This window comes from Pinus tabuliformis, chromosome 9 (genome assembly GCF_031772625.1).
Source record: "Pinus tabuliformis cultivar Carrire ecotype Pingquan chromosome 9, CPIR1, whole genome shotgun sequence".
NCBI classification, from domain to species: Eukaryota; Viridiplantae; Streptophyta; class Pinopsida; order Pinales; family Pinaceae; genus Pinus; species Pinus tabuliformis.
This window is the reverse complement of record NC_142307.1, coordinates 357,066,064-357,075,284: the sequence shown is the minus strand read 5'-3', so window position 1 is coordinate 357,075,284 and position 9,221 is coordinate 357,066,064.

Genomic DNA, 9,221 nt, shown 5'->3' with positions numbered 1-9,221 from the left:
ATTGTGCAAAAAAGATAGCCTCCCTTGAGATACATTAAGGTATGAGCTTGCTTATGTCGTCTACTGTGTGCTCGAAGGTTTGATTATGTCGTTTATTTGGTGTTTGATTGTTGGTGTCTAATGTCGTCTATCTGTGGTTGAATGTTTGGTTAATCACGTGATATCAGTATCTGTCTATAAGATTGCATCTAGAAATGATCTTGTTTTAAGATGGTTTTACTCACACATATGTGTTGAGGTAGTTATCATGTACTTGAGTGTAAGTAGGTGATAGTTGTAGCATTATGTCTAATGATTATGAGTTGAATATGGATTATGACATGATTGTTAGTTTTGGTAAAGGTTGATTTCCAAGTAATAGATATGTTTCCTTGATCTTTGGAACATGTGATCGACATGTGTGAACAGTTGCGGGAAACATGCTTGGTATTACCATGACAAGGTAATAGTTGATTTGTCTATATAACTATCCATTGGATGAGGTGACAATACATGATAAGACTCATTTGCAGCAAGGTAAAGGTCAAAGAAAGGAATTGGGTGAGAATTCCTTTGGCTATGTTTGGAAACCGCAATTCCAATCGAATGAGTGTTTTGCGTACATGAAGTCTTCTTAACCATAATTTGTTTAAAATTATGTGGATATGTGTTATATTCATGGACATTTATTTGACAGGTATAACAATTGGTGTCTAGTTATAGCTAGATCTGTCAAGGGAATTGGAGTCCCTTGAGACATAGCACATATGTGTTCAATTATAAGGTAATGTGCTTGGCATAACAAGGTAAGCTAACTGGTATATTGTTATATTTATTCATACATTGATAATTATGTGTTTATGGTAGTGTGATGTTGGGAGTTTCATGGCAAGAGAGGTTGCCATGAAATCTTGAAGAAGGCTCAGGTTGAGTTTTCCTTAGGAACCATGGGATTGAGTCATGGTGTCTATTGTTAGTCTTGTGTTTTCGATCTTATGTGATTTGTTGTGCTTGATTGCGACTTTGTTTACGTCTGGTGTATGGCCATACTGCTTTGTTTGTGGTGTCATATTGTTATTGGTTTTCATGGTTTTCTCTTGCTTGCTTCTTGGTATTTCCTTTTATGTTTTGAGAGTCTTGGGAATTGGTTGGAAAAAGAGGAAATTTAGTGGATCTTGGGGAGAGCTTAATGCAATCTAGCAGGTAATGTAAGACTCAGATGAAGTGGGTGCATATATAAGGGCAGTTGAAGGCAATAGTATGACAGTCAGCTAAGTTGGTTGGGTCTATTAGTGTAAATGGATGGTGGCAAGACAATCATGAGAAAGCTAACAAGAAAGGTAAAGTGAATGGATGTGAGGCATCTAATTCCTTGGCTATGTTGGGAACAATTGTTCTCAATGTTGTGCAAGTTGTGCACAGATAAAGGGAGTTCTCTTAACCTTGACCTTATGACATTCGGTAATCATGTTTATGCTTATATATATATATATGTGTGTGTGTGTGTGTGTGTGTGTGTGTATGTCATTGTCTGAATAGATCATTGTTTATATGTTTATATGTGTACATATGCATATCGCTGTCTGAAAGGATCATGATTGTTTATGTTAATGTTTATATATATGTATGTATCTATGTCATTGTCCGACAGGGTCATCAGGGATTATTCTTGTGGAAGAATGATTGCTTATGCAAGTGAATGGCATGAAGAGGTTCCTAGTCTTACGAGGAATCAATTGGGAAGAGTAGCCCTGACAAATCTATGAGGTCAATATCATGTGGATATGAATTGATATTATGTTATTATAGTATGTTTATGTTATGGATAGGGTAAGCAGAGGGATACATCAATGAAATGAAAGCAGTGTGGTATGCGGAATGCTTTGACAAGCATGAATAAGAGACTAGAAGCAAGGTTGCTTGGTAGAGGTAGTGTGGTTTTGGACGTGTGGTACTATTGTTGTGCATATGTTGTATATGTTGTACATGTTGCATCTGTGATGTTGTCTGCATGTGGTGTTGTGTATATATAATGTGCACATGTTGTTTATGCAATGTTATGTACAGGGTGGTATAGATGGTGTTGTGTGTATATTTCATATGCAATGTTGGGTATAGATGGTTCTATGTACATGTTGGATATGCGGTGATGTGTACATATCATATTTTGCGCATGTTGGATATGCGGTGTTGTGTGCATATGATGTTGTGTGCATGTTGGATATGTGGCGTTGTGTACATATGATGTTATGTACATATTGTATATGCAGTGCTATGTACATATGGTGTTGTGTGCACGTGGTGTTGTGTACATGTTGTACATGTGGTGTTCTGTGCATGTTGTGCATGTGGCGTTCTGTACATGTAGTGTCGTGTACATGCCGTACAGGTGGTGTTGTGTACATGTAGTATTGTGTACACATTGTACAGGTGGTGCGGTGTACATATGTGATGCAGGAGCATTGACTCGAAACTATCATTGTATTTTAGTAGATATAGGGGGTCTTGTGTTTTCAAGGAAGTTGGATTCCTATGTAAGTAATTATTAATGTTTTGAGTGATTAAAGTAGGAATTAATTAGATAAGTGTGAGGATATTTGTAAATGGTCTCAAGCGTAGGAGAACATGAGTGATTAATGATGATGAGAGAGTTGGAAATCAATTGTAACTCTTATAGGTCTCATGATTCGAGAAACTAGAGAGGATTCTTAGGGATAAGTAAGAGTTAAAAGTGGATTTAGAAGATTTTCAGGAGTTAGTTCAACAAATTAAGGATCTGAACTAGAATTAGTTCAACAAAACCTTTTTGTATAAAGGTAAGCCTAAAAGGCAAGAGCAAGAGAGTCAGTCAGTAGTTAGAGAGTTAAGAAACAGGGTTTGTCTGTAAGCCTACAGGCAGGTAGGAAAACAGAGGCCACTGATCAGAAAATCAGGCCAAAGAAAGAGACTCTTGTGTAAATACTTGTTTATTAATACAAACAACTCAATTCTAAGTTTGCGCGTGTGTGGAGTAACTCAATTATAATCTGTGTGTGAACTTGAATATTCTGCATAATAGAGGTTGCAGGTGGAGTTCGGCAGAATACACAGAGAAGAAGAATGATATAGAGGATCATAGTGGGTCATTGTAATGATTGAAGGTTCAAAGTAAAGTCTAGAAGTGGTCGTGATTAACAAGAGCACGTAGAGTTAAGCTCAGGAGGGAATCGCACAACAGAACAACGGAAAGACGAGGAACCCTGAAGTAATCCAAAACCACAGAAGAACATTGAGAAATGGCGTAAAATCCAAGTAAAGAGACAGACGAAGAAGTGAAGTGTTGATGCACAATAGTCGTTGGATCTATAAGATCAAAGGACGAGATTTGTTCATGGTAAGCAGCCAGGATTAAGTCGCACAGAATGGAACCAAGAAATGAATGGTGGAGATTCAATCTAAGTACTGGCGGAAGGAGAAAGGCGGGAATCGATTTGGTCGTCAGATCAGTAGATCTGGTAGATCGACGGTGATCCACAACTAGGCAAGGGTAGAGAGTATGGGATTCCTGGATCGCGGTTGAAGGCCCGCAATTGTTATTAGTTGTCGATCACTAAAGTTAATGCTTACATCACAGTCCACTACAGCATTAAACCTGTAGTTAACCCACGTGCTAGTTGGAGGGCCGCAGACTGTAGGATTTGTTGGCTTCCGTCATCCAACAGATATTGACCATAAAGATGATCAAACGATAATCTCTGAACGGACCCGAAGTTTTATAGATCGAGGACTTATAATTCATATCGGCTCCATGAGGTGGTTAAACATCGTGCAAATTTTTGATGCGATATCATTACAGACCGTCGGATCAAATGGGTTTTGATCTACGGCGCAGAATCACCGAGAAACTCTGTTGATCGGAAAGGACATCAACCATCGGATTAAAGGTAAGATCGACAGTGGAGATTGAGCGATAAGACTTGTGGAGAGCGGACCCAAGAAGGTTATAGGTGCAGTTTTATTCCATTTGAAGTCTGGTTGTGTTATCGCATATCGCATGCTAGAGGCGACGAAGTCATAGGTCAGTGGGAAACAATATTGCGACAACCGTTGATCTGGTGGACGAAATCGATAATGGACAGGGCAATCGCATATCGCAGATCAAAAGTCCCGAATTCCAAGTTCTTAAGAGTCTTTGAATCCCATGATTGGGATAAAGGTATGCATTAATAAACGTGCAAAGGCAGTGGAAATGCGGGAAAGGTATGGTTTACGTGTGTTGTGGAATATTTCTATTTGAAAAGAATTATAATAGAAATAAAGCGTCGATAGATGGTTTTATGGGTAAGTTCGTGTATGAAAAAGTATAAAGTTTTTATGGGGTTTGGTTATATATGTGCGCTAATTAAGATTAATCAAAGTTTAATGAAGGTGGAGTATAGAGTCCCGATGAAAGGATTGATTAAGGGACAGACTAGGTTAATTAACAAATCATTATGCAGAGATTTAATTAAGGGGCCTTGAACCTTAACTTATGAAGGTTTGACCAGGTAGGTCATTGAAATTCATGAGATTGATGAGATTATGCATTTTATATGCATACTAGGATTTGCATGTTTGCCCTGCGTCAAGTGGTATCAGAGCTAGTTAAAGCTCTTTTTAATTAAAGCAGAATTGTGCAGAATACAAGTGTGATTGCAAAAGAAAGAGGAGATCAGGTTATTTGAATCTGATAAGTAGAAGACATGACATAAGATGAGAGTAAGTGATATTCTTAAGAAGAGATTGCAGAAGCATAAGGAAAGCACAGTGATGTTTGTTTTCTTGAGGAAAGTGGAGGTTCACTCAAATGTGAAGAATGGATGGAGACTGCTTGTGAAGCCATGCAGGTATTGTTTTATTTAACTCTGGTTTGAGTTTTGCAGGTTTAAGATAGAGTAAAGATTGATAGAAGCAGATAGACAAGGAAAGTTGTATGTGTTCTAAAGAACAAAGTGAATGAAAAGTGGCAGTGAACCTGAAGAATCCAACTGAAGGTTGGACAGAGAGGATAAGAGTGTTCTCAGAAGGAAGCTGAGAAGCAAGCTTTTGAAAGCTTGGGAATGATCTTTGGTTTGAATAACATTGATATGCAGGTAACAGCAGTTAGTGAAGCATCTCAGCAAGAAGATCACAGCCTGAAGAGCAGTGATGAAGGAAGCCAGTAAAGGTTTCTGAGAGAGAGTGGCAGAACCTAGTATTTCATTTGTGTTTGAAATACAAGAGGACAGTTGTGTTCTCAAAAGTGCAAGTGAGTTGAAGTCTAGAGCATGGAGTGCTCAAATGGTTCCAGAGGAGAGAACCAGAGAGATGCCGAAAGACTGAGCTGAGGGAGAGAAGCTTAGTGAGGTATCATGCAGCAGGGAGGACTTGTTGTTGTAGAGACTTGTGCGGCTCATAGTGAGTGAATAACTCATAGAGATGGAGAAGAATATGACTACTGATAGTCATTGTAGAGGTTCAGAGAAAAGCCACAAAATTAAGAAAGAGGATGCCAAGACAAAGGGAAAGAGGATGAGTCAAGAGGAAATTGATAAGGAAATTGCTGAAATGAAAGAACAACTCAATGTGTTAATGATGATACTTGAGGAAAGCGGGAGATTAGGTTGGGTATTAAAGCAAAAACCAGTAAAGTGGACTAAGTTACAGAGAAGACTACAATAGAGGCAAGTGAAGTGGCTGGTGGAAAAACTCAGAGAAGCTGAGTTAGAAATGGAAGTGTCCATTTGTGAACCAGAGCAGGGTGAAGTTATGGGTGAAGATGAAGATGAAGACTTGAAGACTGAAACTTCAAGTGAGACCAAAGGGTCACATGATTTTAAATCTGATAATTTGTGTATGTTTGCAGATGAAACATGCGAAGAAGGACAATTTGCTGATATTTTCGTAAAGGAGGAAGAAGACAGGCAAAATCTAAATTTTGTTCTGAAAGAAGTAGAGAAGGATATCAAGCAATCAAGTGAAGGTTTGAAGAGATTGAAGAGAAGACCATTGAAATATTTCTTAGTCATGTAGAGGACTTGGAACAACAGGAAGACTTGGTGATTGAATCATCAAATGAGATCATGAGGTCTCGTGGTTTTACAACTGATAAGTTGTGGGGGAATGCAGGTATTGCAGAAGACAAACCATCTTATGGAACTATCTTAAATGAAGCTAAAATTTTCCAAGTAAAGTATGATGATCACTGTCTTTCAAATGAGGATCAAGTTGAGTTATTATAGCAGAAGGAGTTCATAAATTCCTTGCTTAGTGGAAGAAATATCTTTGGTGGAGAAGAGATAGTTATGTCTTATGATAAGGAATTTACTATTGATGAGGACAAAGAGGAATTGATTTTCTTAAATGGCCAAAGGGAGAGTGATGGACAAACATTTGGAACTATCACAAAGATGGAGGATCAGAATTTTATTCTAATCAAGAATGAAGAAGTAGTGTCAACAAGAAGTTATACTTGTGACAGAGAAGAAGATAGTGAGGATTGTACAGAGCTTTTAGAAGAAATTCCAAGTGAGATGGCAAATTTATGGCATGAGTTAAGTCTTTTGGAGAAAAGGCTAGAAAACCAAAAAGTAAGTGTTCAGGTTGTAAAATCAGAACTGAATGAGAATGAAGAAGTTCACTACAGTGGACAAGGACAGGAATACATTATTAAAACAGATGGTGTGGAGGAGAGACTAGCTGACAGTCTCGTGAATTCTGTTGAGAATTCAAATCAGCATACTGATGTGCTGACAGAGGAGGAAGAATCAGAGCAACATACTGATGTGTTGCCAAAGGAAGAAAAGGCACAGAAGCCTTATGATTTTTATTTTTATAATTGTTTGGTGAGTGCAGGTTTAGTTGCAGATGCTGGAGGAAATTTGGCATAGATGAGCAGCCAAATAAAAATGAAAGAGGGTAAGGATGAAAGGGAGGCAGAACCAGTAAGAATGGCAGAACAAGTAAGAACGAGAGAACAAGTAAAAATAAGCGAAGAAGAAGTAAGCGTAGGAGAAAGAGTAAGTGATAGAATTCGACAACTTCAAAGAGAAGAACAACAGTTTGAAGAGCTAGTGGACAACAGCAACAAACTGAAGCAAAGAGAAAGAGATAGCAGTAAGTGGCAGAGTATGGACCAGCCCAAGGATGTGCTGGAGATGGAGATTGAAGAGTTATGGAAAATAATGATGAAGCAGTCTATATGGAGGAGATTGATAGCAGCAGGAAGAATGATCAATCATAACTTGAACCTGATTGACAAGGAGAGGAAGATGAAACAAAAGACAACTGACATACAACAGCAACAAAGGTGCAGAGCATTCAGACAACTACAAACTAAAGTTTGGGACCCTGGAGGTTTCCTATCAACACATGAAGACACATGATCAGGAGATCATGAATGTTTTCTACTTTGGGAGTCTGATGCAGGAGCATTGACTCGAAACTATCATTGTATTTTAGTAGACATAGGGGGTCTTGTGTTTTCAAGGAAGTTGGATTCCTATGTATGTAATTATTAATGTTTTGAGTGGTTAAAGTAGGAATTAATTAGATAAGTGTGAGGATATTTGTAAATGGTCTCAAGTGTAGGAGAACATGAGTGATTAATGATGATGAGAGAGTTGGAAATCAATTGTAACTCTTATAGGTCTCATGATTCGAGGAACTAGAGAGGATTCTTAGGGATAAGTAGGAGTTAAAAGTGGATTTAGAATATTTTCAGGAGTTAGTTCAGCAAATTAAGGATCTGAACTAGAATTAGTTCAACAGAACCCTTTTGTATAAAGTTAGGCTTGAAAGGCGAGAGCAAGAGAGTTAGTCAGTAGTTAGAGAGTTAGGAAACATGGTTTGTCTATAAGCCTACGGGCAAGTAGGAAAATAGAGGCCACTGATCAGAAAATCAGGCCAGAGAGAGAGACTCTTGTGTAAATACTTGTTTATTAATACAAACAACTCAATTCTGAGTTTGTGTGTGTGTGTGGAGTAATTCAATTATAATTTGTGTGTGAACTTGAATATTCTACATAACAGAGGTTGCACGCAGAGTTTCACAGAATACACAGAGAAGAAGAACGATATAGAGGATCGTAACGGGTTGTTGTAATGATTAAAGGTTCAAAGTAAAGTCCAGAAGTGACTGTGTTTAACAAGAGCACGTAGAGTTAAGCTTAGGAGGGAGTCACGCAACAGAACAACGGAAGGACGAGGAACCCTGAAGTAATCCAAAACCACAGAAGAACATTAAGAAATGGCATAAAATCCAAGTAAAGAGACAGATGAAGAAGTGAAGTGTTGATGCATAGTAGTCGTTGGATCTATAAGATCAACGGACGAGATTTGTTCGTGATAAGCGGCCAGGATTAAGTCGCACAGAATGGAACCAAGAAATGAATGATGGAGATTCAATCTAAGTACTGGCGGAAGGAGAAAGGCAAGAATCGATCTGGACCGTCAGATCAATAGATCTGGTAGATCGACGGTGATCCACAACTGAGCGGGGGTAGAGAGTACGAGATGCCTGGATCGCGGTTGAAGGCCCGCAATTGTTATTAGTCGTCGATCGCTAAAGTTAATGTTTATGTCACAGTCCACTACAACATTAAACCTGTAGTTAACCTGCATATTAGTTGGAGGGCCACAGACAGTAGGATTTGTTGGCTTCCGTCATCCAACGGATATCGGCCATAAAGATGATCGAATGATAATCTTTAAACGGGCCCAAAGTTTTATAGACTGAGGACTTATGATTGTATCAGCTCCATGATGCAGTTAAACGTTGTGTAAATTTCTAATGCGATATCACTACAGACTGCCAGATCAAATGGGTTTTGATCTACGGCGCAAAATCACCGAGCAACTCTGTTGATCATAAAGGACATAAATCGTCGGATTAAAGGTAAGATCGACAGTGGAGATTGAGTGATAAGACTTGTGGAGAGCAGACCCGTGAAGGTTATAGGTGTGGTTTTATTCCATTTGAAGTCCAACTGTGTTATCGCATATCGCATGCGAGAGGTGACGAAGTCACAGGTCAGTGGGATGCGATATTGCGACAGTCGTTGATCTGGTGGATGAAATCAACAATGGACAGGGCAATTGCATATCGTGGATCGGAAGTCCTGAATGCCAAGTTCTTAAGAGTCTTTGAATCTCGTGATTGCGATAAAGGTATGCATTGATAAACGTGCAAAGGCAGAGGAAATGTGGGAAAGGTATGGTTTACGTGTGTTGTGGAATATTTCTAT